General features: G+C 46.2%; 1 protein-coding gene across 6 annotated transcripts in view; it reads right to left on the reverse strand.

Moving 5' to 3' along the window:
• Positions 1–13,051, reverse strand: part of LOC144495138 (storkhead-box protein 2-like) — a 333,400-nt gene that overhangs the window by 55,868 nt on the left and 264,481 nt on the right. The window lies entirely within an intron of this gene.

The raw sequence follows: 13,051 nt of genomic DNA on the forward strand, positions 1-13,051 counted from the left end.
TTTAATTCAGTGCATTGCAAAACAAGTGGCTCAACTGCAGTGTATGTTCCACGTAGTTCAGTGAGCCTTCCCACCCCCACTGAAAAAGTTTATGACAGAAAATCAGTTCAGAAAAACCCACTATTAAAAATCAGCATACTGCTTTGTTGCCAGCTCAGATTGAGAATTGGCTGTGTTATGCGGCCAGAGAGTACAAGGCAGTTAACCACTGCATGTTCAGCTGAATGAAATCCATCTGTCTGGCTATTGTTATGTCTTTCTGCAAATGAGAAAAAGAACCATATTAATGATTTGAAATTGCAATTCCAAACCCTTCCGAGTTTAAATTACTGTAAAATAAACAACACTGGGGGAAGTGAAATGTTAGACCGAAACGCATTATGCAGCCACATTACACGATTGAGCGGGTTCGGAATCGGTAATGCCTGCATTGTTACAAGCATACACGCAGCACCACAATCCTGGTCTAATATTTGAATAAGTTTGCCACCTTGTATTTCTGCTCAATAAGTACATCAATCATACAATACTTTAATAATTTGTTAGCATTTGCAATGAACAAGTGATTGTGCATCTGTAGGGGAATTTTGAATTCTAGTCTCATCTTGACGTGCTCACAAAAGATCAATCACAAGAAGGTCACCTCCGCAACACCTGCCCCTCCTCCCGCCCCACCCCCTCTCGAATTACTCCAATGTTTTTGCTGGAAGAGGTTTGCATTCCCTTTCGTCTAGAAGGTGATCTAATTAAGATGTTTTAAATGATAAATGGATTTAATAAAGATAGCTGCAGAGAAACTATTTCCTCTGCTCAGGGAATCCGGAACAAGGGTGGCACAGTCCTGAGATCACAGGTGATGAAATCAGGAAGTACTTTTCACAAGAAGGATAATAACGGAAATTTAAATTTCTCTCCCCTCAAAGGTTGTGGCTGCTGGACCAATTCAAAGATCGCAAGATTGATATCGGCTGGCTTTTTTTGTTTTGTGTGGGCATCAAGAGGTGAAGATCAAAGTTGGTCAGTAGGATTGAGGTACATTGCGGCCATTATCGGATTGACCAGCACAGCAGGTTCGAAAGCTGAATGACCTACTCATGTTCCCAATTCCATCCTTGGAAGGTCATTTCAGTTAATAACACTTTACAATAAGAAATGCTTGCCGTTTGCTACTCTCTACTTTTATCCCGTCCTTTAGATTAAGAACAAAATAGAGTTTTGAATTTATTTTTCCCACTCTCCAAGATTTTTTTTCTTTCCTACACACAAATCCTTTCTCTGTCACTTTCTTTCAAGGTGGGAGTCCAGAATTTTCTAATTTATCACAATTTAGTCCTCTGACAGTTGGGGTCAATCTTTTTGTCCTTCTTTGCAGCACTTGTAGGAACTGAACTTTTACTTGTGATCAGAAGAGTAGACGGTACTTAAACTGCTTCACCAACCGGGCTGGTTGAGGTCATAACAGAGGCTGAACAAATCACTGAGTTTTCTGACTGGACAAACTTGTTTCAGTAATAGTGCCGTGCACCAATGAAATACACCAATGAACTTTTCCTGGTTCCTCCACACCAGTGCTATAGTTAAGAAAGTCCAACAACGCCTCTACTTTCTCAGGAGGCTAAGGAAGTGTCTGGCATGTCCACTACGAATCTCACCAATTTTTACATAAGTACTATAGAAAGTATTCTTTCTGGTTGTGTCACAGCTTGGTATGGCTCCTACTCTGCCCAAGACCATAACAAATACAAAGGGTTGTGAACAAAGTCCAGACCAATCACATAAACCAGCCTCCCATCCATTGACACTTCCCACTGCCTCGGAAAAACAGCCAGCATAAATCAAGGACCCCACGCACCCCGGATGTATTCTCTTCCACTTTCTTCTGTCGGGAAAAGGATACAAAAGTCTGAGGTCACGTACCAACCGACTCAAGCACAGCTTCTTCCCTGCTGCTATCAAACTTTTGAATGGACCTACCTTATATTAAGCTGATCTTTCTCTACACCCTAGCTATGACTGTAACGCTAGATTCTGCACTCTCTCCTTTCTTTCTCCTCTATGAATGGTATGCTTTGTCTGTATAGCGCGTAAGAAACAATACTTTTCTCTGTACCCCAATACATGTGACAATAGATCAATCAAACCAAATCAAATCGGAAATATGACAAGGTGAGAACGAAAAACAGAATTCAATCCCTATTAAAGCATCACCTTCCATAGGATCTAACAAGTTTCATCCAGAGATATGTACATTTTGAAAAAAGAATCATGAACTCAAATGCATAAAACGCAGGTCAACAATTGGAGTTTAGAAGAATGAAAGGTGATCTTACTGAAACATCTAAGATCCTGAGGAGACTTAAAAGTGGATGCTGAAAGGATGTTTCTTCGTGTTGGAGGGACTAGGGGTGGAATTCTCCCTTCCTGGGTCTAAGTCCCATGGTGGAGGCGGGAATGTGGTGTGGAGGCCGGTGGAGTACGCCATTTCTTCTGGCCCCAACCTCATTAATTATGCACCCGAGGGTTGTGCATCATATTCTGTGGCGGGGCTGGCCTGATAGCGCATTGCCCATTATCGTATCTGGGCACTATATCAAAAAGGCCCAATGTCATTGACGAATTATGGAAGGAAGAATGTGGACCTTCTGCAACTGAAGATGATGGATCTCCAGGGACATTCTGAGGCCAGAATAAGGACTTCCCAAGAAAAAAGACGGGCCTCCAGGAACATTCTGTGGTTGGAAGATGAATCTCCTCCACAGGAGGACTGAATCTGGAAGATCCACCAATAAATGCACACCCCACCCACTGCTGTGGCACTCCAGGGTTCAGAGTTGCCGGCAGCCTCCATCTCACACTCTGGAGGCAGCTGCCGACGCTGTTCAGGTGAATCCTGACACTTGCACATCATGTTGTTCCAGACACGTTTTGTACCGGTGTGTTTTCCCGCTGGCGTTGCAGGGAATCGGCGGGTTGGTCGAGTCTTCATTTCTCTTCCATTAGTGGAATGCAAATGAGCTTCACGCCAGCATCCAGTGGATTTCCTGATCTGCCACGGGCGGGCACCAGCGGAAGATTCCATGAAAAATTCAACCCAGCGTAACACCAATTTTTGGGCTTCCAACCAAATTCTTCCCCTTAGCCTGCCCGACCGCCTGCCATTGAACCAGCTGGTGGGAACATGGGTGAATTCCACTCTATGGCTAAGGAGTCTCCCATTTAAGATGGAGATGAGAATAATTTTTTCTCTAAGGGTCGAGACTCTTTGGAATTCTCTTCCCTGGAGATTGGTAGCGGCAGTGTCACTGAATAATGCAGAGGGAAATAAGATTCTTGACCAACAGAGGTTATCGGGGGTAGGTGGCCAAATGTGGAACTGAGGCCACCAGTCTGCCATGATCTTATTGAATGGCAGGGAAGGCTCATGGGCTGAATAGCCTATTCCTGCTCCTAATCTGTATGTTCATATGAATGTACATATATATAGCACCTTTGACATAGAAAGAAGGTCACTTTGAAGTAATCAAAGAACCCAAAGAAGAAGATGCTCAGAAGGGGCGACTAAAAGATTGTTCAAAAAGAAATGTTTTAAAGGAGCCTGAGTAAGATTTTAAAACAAAATAGAATCAGACCTCCTGGAGATCTGGTCCGACAGAACTCCACAAACTCGGTTCATCAAAAAACAGATACTTTCATTTCAAAAACTATCTAATGTACTCCGGCAGACATGGCCACGAGCAATGTCACAGGGGACATCTGAGCTTACATTAAAAAATAACAAATCTGAACTCTGGGGTGGAGCATATTTTGGCTTTTATAGCTGCAGTGAAACGAGAATTTGAAATGATCACATCTTAAAATTTTTGAAGAAAAATGTGTTGTTCCCCGGGTGCTTGGCCAACATTCATCCCTCAACCCGAGCCATCAACATTTCCTGGTTATTAGAACAAAGAACAAAGAACAGTACAGCACTGGAAACAGGCCCTTCGGCCCTCCAAGCCTGTGCCGCTCCTTGGTCCAACTAGACCAATCGTTTGTATCCCTCCATTCCCAGGCTGCTCATCTGACTATCCAGGTAAGTCTTAAACGATGTCAGCGTGCCTGCCTCCACCACCCTACTTGGCAGCGCATTCCAGGCCCCCACGATCCTCTGTGTAAAAAACATCCCTCTAATATCTGAGTTATACTTCGCCCCTCTCACCTTGAGCCCGTGACCCCTCGTGAACGTCACTCCTGATCTGGGAAAAAGCTTCCCACCGTTCACCCTATCTATCCCCTTTATAATCTTGTACACCTCTATTAGATCTCCCCTCATTCTCCGTCTTTCCAGGGAGAACAACCCCAGTTTACCCAATCTCTCCTCATAGCTAAGACCCTCCATACCAGGCAACATCCAGGCAACGGGGCGGCACGGTAGCACAGTGGTTAGCACTGCTGCTCCACAGCTCCAGGGTCCCGGGTTCGATTCCCGGCTCGGGTCACTTCTGTGTGGAGTTTGCACATTCTCCTCGTGTCTGCGTGGGTTTCCTCCGGGTGTTCCGGTTTCCACCCACAGTCCAAAGATGTGCGGGTTAGGTTGATTGGCCAGGTTAAAAATTGCCCCTTAGAGTCCTGAGATGCGTAGGTTAGAGGGATTAGCGGGTAAAATATGTGGGGGTAGGGCCTGGGTGGGATTGTGGTCGGTGCAGACTCGATGGGCCGAATGGCCTCCTTCTGCACTGTAGGGATTCTATGATCCTGGTAAACCTCTGCACTCTCTCTAACGCCTCCACGTCCTTCTGGTAGTGCGGCGACCAGAACTGGACGCAGTACTCCAAATGTGGCCTAACCAGCGTTCTATACAGTTGCATCATCAAACTCCAGCTTTTATACTCTATACCCCGTCCTATAAAGGCAAGCATACCATATGCCTTCTTCACCACCTTCTCCACCTGTGTTGCCACCTTCAAGGATTTGTGGACTTGCACACCTAGGTCCCTCTGTGTTTCTATACTCCTGATGACTCTGCCATTTATTGTATAACTCCTCCCTACATTATTTCTTCCAAAATGCATCACTTCGCATTTATCCGGATTAAACTCCATCTGCCACCTCTCCGCCCAATTTTCCAGCCTATCTATATCCTGCTGTATTGCCCGACAATGGTCTTCGCTATCCGCAAGTCCAGCCATCTTCGTGTCATCCGCAAACTTGCTGATTACACCAGTTACACCTTCTTCCAAATCATTTATATATATTGTGTTGGTTGTTTGTGCAATTTTGCTGTGTACAAATTCTGCCACATATGCAGCAGTAAAAGTAATTACCATAGAGTCATGGAATCCTACAGTGCAGAAGGAGACCATTCAGCCCATCGAGTCTGCACTGACCACAATCCCACCCAGGCTCCATCCCCATAATCCCATAACTCCATGTATTTACCCAAGATAGTCCCCCTGACACTCAGGGGCAATTTAGCGTGGCCAATCCACCCAACCCACACATCTTTGGACTGGAATTAGTTTGGAATTAATTCTGACTTCCAGAAAACATAAAAGTCTTTACGTAAATGCAAGTTCTTTCTTTTCTCTTTGTGGCTTTACCAACATAAAAAGCACCTTGTATACTCAAGCTTTCATTTAATTTGCAGTGGGATATTGTGCATGTTTGATTCCTCACTGTTCAATACTTAAAATATGTACAATATGCATGACAATTCTTTTCCTGACATTCTCTTTGTAATTAAATAGTAATGAACAAATTAACTTTAACAATGCATAAACTGCATCATCCATTTGTCTGCATCTCCACGTAACAAATACAGCTGTATCAATATTGATGTTCCAGTTTCTCATAGTACTGCACTTGGCATGTTCCAGTACTGTGTTAACTACAGGAAAATGCCTCCCTACTTCCATAAGGGCAAAATTCTGCAGCACAAACATGGGAGAACCTAATCAGGCTAGTTTCCTAATGTCCAAATTCATGCAAGGCTTACATATGACACTCGTGGGGTTTGCAGCGCTGAGCAAACTTTTGTCATTCAATAATGTCTGTTTTGCATAATTTATTCATATATGGGGACTGAGATTAATTTGCTGTTCCACTAAGTCCCAAAAGTACCTCTAAAGTTCATGTTCTAAAAATAATTTGCTTCAATAATTTTTTTTTATGGAGCCAGCCTAAATTTGTATCTCCATTATAAACTGTAAATATAAATATATGGGAGGGAATTCTCCCATATTTTAGCCCCTGGTGAGGGCGGCGACCATGACTCCCCCAGGCGGAGGCTAATGTGAAACCACGCCATATCTTCCGTTCCCACCCTATTAGTTATGCATCTTGGGTTTTAGTGCCATATTCCATGGTGGGGCGGGCTTGATTGCGTGTGTCCTGCCGTCATGTCTGGGTGGCATATTGAAAAAGCACGCAACATCACTGACCCACCATTGAAAAAGAAGGTGGGCCTCATAGGAAAGAAGATGGATTTCCAGGGACACTCTGGGGCTGGAAGATGGACCTCTTCCAGAACACCGAATCTGGAAGATCCACCTGTAGATGCTCCCTCCGCCCACTGCTGTGATGTTCCGGGGTCCAGGGTTGCTGGCAGCCTCCATGCTGAACTCCAGAGGCAGCCTCAGGCATTGTTCAGGTAAGCCCTGCCTTCTGCACGCGCTACATTGCTCCAGACATTTTCTGGACCGAGGTGTTTTCCCACTGGCGTCGCAGAAAATCGGGTGTGGGGAGGAAAGGTTCCGGTTGGGCCTTCACCTGCACCCCATTAGTGGGATGTAACTTAGGTTCTTGCCGGCCACCTGTGGGTTCCCCGATCCACATGGTGGGCGCCAGCGGAAGATCCCATGGGAAATTCACTCTAGTGTAAAAACAATTGTTGGACCTGCTGCCAAATTCTCAATCCACTCCTTGCCTGCATTGGCGGAAAGGAGATGGGAAAATTGTGCCCATGATTAAGATGGTGGTTTTGGGAGGAAGCATCTTTGTTACTGGATGTCAGTAGGTTAACCACAAGTTGGAACGAATGAATTATTTTTAATTTATAAAAGAAGAGTTTTTTTCACTCTGCAATTTTCTTATGAAATCACTCCTTCCTCCTGTAGGCAGTAACTATTGCTGGGCACAGCTCCACAGGATCTGAGGTCCTTTAGTGCTTCAACCAAATAGATAATTCTTGTGTGAAGCTGGACGCAGTACTTGCTCATCAACCTAAGCATCAAAGCTGAGTTTGACTCGGTTAGATCCTAGACTCTTGCCAACTCTTACAGATGCACCATAGAAAGCATCCTTTCTGGATGTATCACAGCTTGGTATGGCTCCTGATCTGACCAAGACTGCAGGAAACCACAAAGTTGTGGTTGTGAATGTAGCCCAGTCCACCGCGCAAACCAGCCACCCATCCATTGACTGTCTACACTTCCCGCTGCCTCGGCAAAGCAGCCAGCATAATTAACCACGCACTCTGGACATACTTTCGGCCACCTTCTTCCATCAGGAAAAAGATACAAAAGTATGAAAACACGCATCAACCGACTCGAGAACAGTTTCTTCTCTGCTGCCATCAGTCTTTTGAATGGTCCGATCACATGTTAAGCTGAATTTTCTCTTCACCTCCCTGTAATTGTAATGCTGCATCTTATCCTTTCCTTCTCCACAATGTACTCTATGAATGGTAAGTTTTGTTTGTATAGCGTACAAGAAATACTTTGCAATATGTGACAATAATAAATCAATTCAATTCAATTTAAGAACTGAGGTACATTCATTACAGGCAACATTTGCTGGACAACAATTTGGAGTGAGATCACTTGTCAATTCTTACTCTCCCCACTCCGTGGTCACTGAAGCTATCGTGGCCATCCTGCTGGATACTGAGCAAAAGAGAACTGGGACTATGTAAAGGTTAAAGGTTAAACATGATTGATCAGAAAGGTTGTCAGGAAATTTAGGATAATAATGAGAGCTGACGAAGCTAGAGGATTCATGAAGAAAGGTCAAGAGGACAGGAATCTAGTAGGTGAAGGAGCAGCCAGCGATGGTGGAGTGGAAAGAGTAAGAGTCAGGGGTTACCTGGTATTCGAGGAACAGATGGTTTAAAGTTTAAAGTTTATTTATTAGTGTCACAAGTAGGCTTACATTAACACGGCAATGAAGTTACTGTGAAAATCCCCGAGTCACCACACTCCGGCACCTATTCGGATACACTGAGGGAGAGTTCAGCACAGCCAATGCACGTTACCAGCACGTCTTTCGGACTGTGGGAGGAAACCGGAGCACCCAGGGGAGTCCCACACAGACACCGGGAGAACGTGCAGACTCTGCACAGACAGTGACCGGTCCACAAAAGAGAAACTGCGGGTGGCAGAAATCACTAAAAGAATGGAGCAAGGTTGGTGAAAAGATCTGAAGGTACAGCTGAAGATGTTAAACTCTCTTTATTGGTGTGGTGCAGCTCGACAAAGGCAGGAATAAAAGGACTTCATTGGTGAAGACTTGGGCTGTTATAATCTGAATGCATTCCGGGAGTTTGTACATGGTAGAAGTTGGCTAAGATACATGACTGAAATTTAGGGTTTCAGGAGCAAAGGGTGGGGGGAGAGGGGGGATGGCTGGACAACTAAGGGCTAAATGATACAATGCTGAGATCAGCCAACTCAGCAGAGACCAGTAATCGAGCCTGGAATTTCCTGGTCTGTGAAACTCCGAGTGTAATACATTGATCCTTTGGGAGGCTATGTATGCATATTCTTCACTTTTAAAGTGCTAGAAAGACATAAGCTATAAACTAGCTTCATGGTGGGTCATTAAATGATCAGATTTATGGAATCATACATGTCCATAAATATTTAAACTTTTGACCACAAGAACAGTTTGAGGTTGCTGGAGAAAAAAAATCTACAGAGGTAGAATTGTGCTCTGGGATCAGTAACATCAACCTAAATAACCAGGAAAGCAGACAGCTCTATGGGTTAGCATCTCATTTAAAGGTCATAAATAAATTGGGCACTCATCGATAACGAGTTGAATACATGATTTACTATATCATTAAGCATGATCTACAAAATATATTAAATGAAGGATATGTCCATGCAATTTATGGGTATTGACACCAACATTGAAGGAATAATGGGTAGTAATTAGAGCACCAGGCACCAATTTCTCAATGCTGTCGCCCACGCCCCGATGTGGCTGAAATACACACATGGCCATACTGGATCAGATGGTGGGTGGCACGATGGCACAGTGGTTAGCACTGCTGCCTCACAGTGCCAGGGACCCGGGTTCGATTCCTGGCTTGGGTCACTGTCTGTGTGGAGTCTGCACATTCTCACCGTGTCTGCGTGGGTTTCCTCCGGGTGCTCCAGTTTCCTCCCACAGTCCGAAGGATGTGCGGGTTAGGTGGATTGGCCATGCTAAATTGCCCCTTTGAATCGGGGGATTAGCAGGGTAAATATGTGGGGTTAAGGGGATAGGGCTTGGATGGAATTGTTGTCGGTGCAGGCTTGATGGGCCGAATGGCCTCCTTCTGTGCTGTAGGAAATCTATAATGTTGGCTTGTTTCTATTGGCAGCCTAATCCAAGCAATGGGCTCTTAGTATACATTAATGAGGGGCCTAATGTCTGTTGCAGGGTCTCTCCACAAAAACAGTCAGCATGCTGTACCTGTACCTGCCCCGTTCGGCATGTTTTTCAGGTGCTTCAGCTGCCTAACCAGTAACTCAAAGGGTCAGGTGGAAACCGCCACTCGAAAGGTAAATTTTCACTTTTAACCTTGCCTTCAGTCAAGCCGGATCCCACAACTGGACTATCGGGGAAGGCTGCAGGCATGCTGGCCTTTCTGACATAAGGGGTCGCTACGTGGAACTGGAAAAATAAAAAAAAGGGTAGTAATTCTTCATAGAAATTTACTCAGCACAATCTGTCCTTCAATACTAGAATGGCAACCCATCAATTGAGTCTTTGTCTATATATGCCCTGTTTGTGAACCCAACTCTCCACTCACCTGATGAAGGAGCAGCGCTCCAAAAGCTCGTGCTATCAAATAAACCTGTTGGACTTTAACCTGGTGTTGTGAGACTTCTTACTGTGCCCACCCCAGTCCAATGCCGGCATCTCCACATCATGGCTTCCACCGACACCGCAAACTGCCGGCTCAAAGTGGAGAGGATCTCCAAGAAGATCGTGCATATCGACATGGACATCAAGTTTCTACAAAGATGCAAAGACTCGCGTTCCAACCATTATCTTGCAATTGAGTCTGTGTCTATATATGCCCTGTTTGTGAACCCACTCTCCACTCACCTAATGAAGGAGTAGCGCTCCAAAAGCTCGTGCTACCAAATAAACCTGTTGGACTTTAACCTGGTGTTGTGAGATTTCTTACTGAACCCATCAATCGACCAAGAATGGTCATGAATTCAGCCAATGTGAACATGAATATGTAAAGATCTGCCCCTCGTCTCTTGCCTAATACCCAGAAACAAGCTCACTTCAGCTGTCTGATTCCTTTGACCCACATTTCTCCCAATGCAATTATAGTCATGCCAAGAAACAAGGAAGGACATCTCCCTGAAACACCATGCAAACTAAATGTACAATGACCTTGCACCAAGTCCCATTCAGCCCTCGCCCCTGTGCTCACTCGGCTACATTAGTTCCAGGATTGGAAATCACTTCATTGAAATCCCATTCTAGGGCAGAAACCTCCATTGGCAGTGATGGTCTTACCTGCTGGTTGGAGAGCTGGCGGGAGGCTCATCAATGTTACCTCTTCTTTGGAAGGCCCTACCAGATCTTATGCCAATCAGGCAGATCTGAGGATACCAGCTGACCATCCTCCAGAATCAAGACCCCATAGGCAGAGGCCCTGTCTGTTCATGGTTGCTGGTCAATACTGGCTGGCAGGTCCTGTGATCGACAGGCCTGCGGAGGAGACTGTGGCTGTTGTTGGAAGAGCACCCCCTGTCTCAGGACCCAGGAGGAAGGTAAGAGTTGGGGGTAGGGAGCGGGGGCAGGGGTTCATGAGTTGAGGAGGCGGGGGGGGGGGGGGGCGGAATCAGGAGCAAGGCAAGGGGGTGCCTCTCAGCAGGTAATCCCCTGCCCAATGCCCATGCCCTCGATCGCACAATGAGTGGCTTTGATTGAGGGACCCCCACCAACACCAGGCGACAAGCACATTTTTACCAGTCATGTACGATGGACATCAGCAGGCCCACCTGGAGCTGGATTAATACCAGCAATGGCAGGAAGAGGTTCTGAAGGTGGGCATTAATTGACTACTTGAGGGTCTCAACTGGTGGTGGGCTAGGTAGGCTGACCATGGGCTTAATTCTGGTGGGGTTGGGGTTCAGGTACGCTATGAACCCACCTGTTCAATTGTCCTTCCCATAGAATCATAGAATCATAGAAACCCTACAGTGCAGAAGATTCCGCCTGTTGTTTTCAAATCCCCCCATAGCCTCCCCGACCCTATTTCTGTTGCCTCCTCTGGCCTACAGCACTCTAAGATCTTTGTATTCTTCCAATCCTGGCCTCCCGCCTATCCCTGATTTTCATCACTTTCATCATTGATGGCTGTATCTTCTGCTGCCTGGACCCTAGACACTGGAATTCTCTCCCTCTCTCTTTCTCATCACCACCCTTTCCTCCCTGTAAAACACACTTTAAAACCTACCTCTTTGACCTCTTTCACCTGTCCTAATATCGCATGATGTAGCGCAATTTCAAATGTGCTTTGATAATTCTCCAATGAAGTACTTTGGGATGTTTCACTACCTAAAGGTCTGACAGAAATATACGTTTTTCACTTAACTAGAATCAGAATGTGCTTTTTCAATCAATGAGAAAGCCCTTCTCTGAGAATGTACGTAGTGATGGACGCGCTGGGTGGGATTTGGTACCCTCCCCAGAGGTGGGTTTCGAGGTCGGGAGGATGACAGATGGAGAGAGTGCCATGTAGGGGCTCTGCTGCCTTCCTGCCTCTGCTCCCATTAAGTGAGAGGCGGGAGGGCTCGTGTTCAGTCCTCCTGCCTCAGGACAAATTGAGACCCTTTAGTATGCAAGTAACGACCACTTAAGGGCCTCAACCCCGCCGCCCTGGAGTTCCTTCAGCAGCGGGCAGCGCAGCCACCGGGCAGGGCAGCCACCGGGCAGGGAGCCCGAAAAGCAAGCCCTGTCGTATTTTCTTGTGGGCTTTCTGATTGGTGTTGAGCATAATAAGGGGACCCAGCACTGGGTGGGCGGGCCGGCGGGGGGACGGGGGGGGGGGGGGGGGGGGGGGGGGACGGGGGGGACGGCAGAGGGGATGGGTTGGGCTCACTGTGAGCCACCCTTCCCATTCCCAAGGCCCCCATACCATGAAACCTACCTTGGTGATTCTGGGCCCATAATGGGTGCATTGCCAGCAGCTACTACTGCTCCCCGCTGGGACTGCCTGCCTGTAATCTTGGTGTGGGGAGGGGGGTGGGTGGGGAGGTGGTCGGTGGATTTATGCCCCCGGGGCCTTTGGTCCTGGGGAAGGCCTGCCGCTGGCAACCTTGGATTAATTTCCGCCGGTCGTAATTAATTCTCTGCTCAGGCAGATGTAGCATTTACAGTCTGTTTCGCTTGCCGTGATGGTGTGACGACTTGCGATTATATAACACCTCTTAACGTGATAACCAACGGTGGAGTGATTAAACTCAGGAAAGCTCGAGAGGCTGGAATTAGAGCAGCGCAAATACCATGAGGGTTGTAGACTGGAGGAGATTATAGAGGAGGGAGAGGGCAAGGCCGCGGAGGGACATGTATACAAGGGTGAGAATTTTAAAACTGAGGCATTGCTTAACCTCCAGCCAATGAACATTGCTGAGCATCAAGGCAGATAAACGCTGTCAAACTTGTATTAAATGAACACTTACATAATCCTGGTGTGCCCGGGATTCTTGGAAGAGAGAAATAGCGGAGGACAGATTTATCTCTAACTATAGCCATCCCCACAAAACAAATTTCAGACCTAGCTGTTGTATAAATAAATGATGTGTTTCAAGCAGACGTCACCACAAGGCAACCGTTGGAATCA

Source organism: Mustelus asterias, chromosome 6, assembly GCF_964213995.1.
Source record: "Mustelus asterias chromosome 6, sMusAst1.hap1.1, whole genome shotgun sequence".
NCBI lineage: Eukaryota > Metazoa > Chordata > Chondrichthyes > Carcharhiniformes > Triakidae > Mustelus > Mustelus asterias.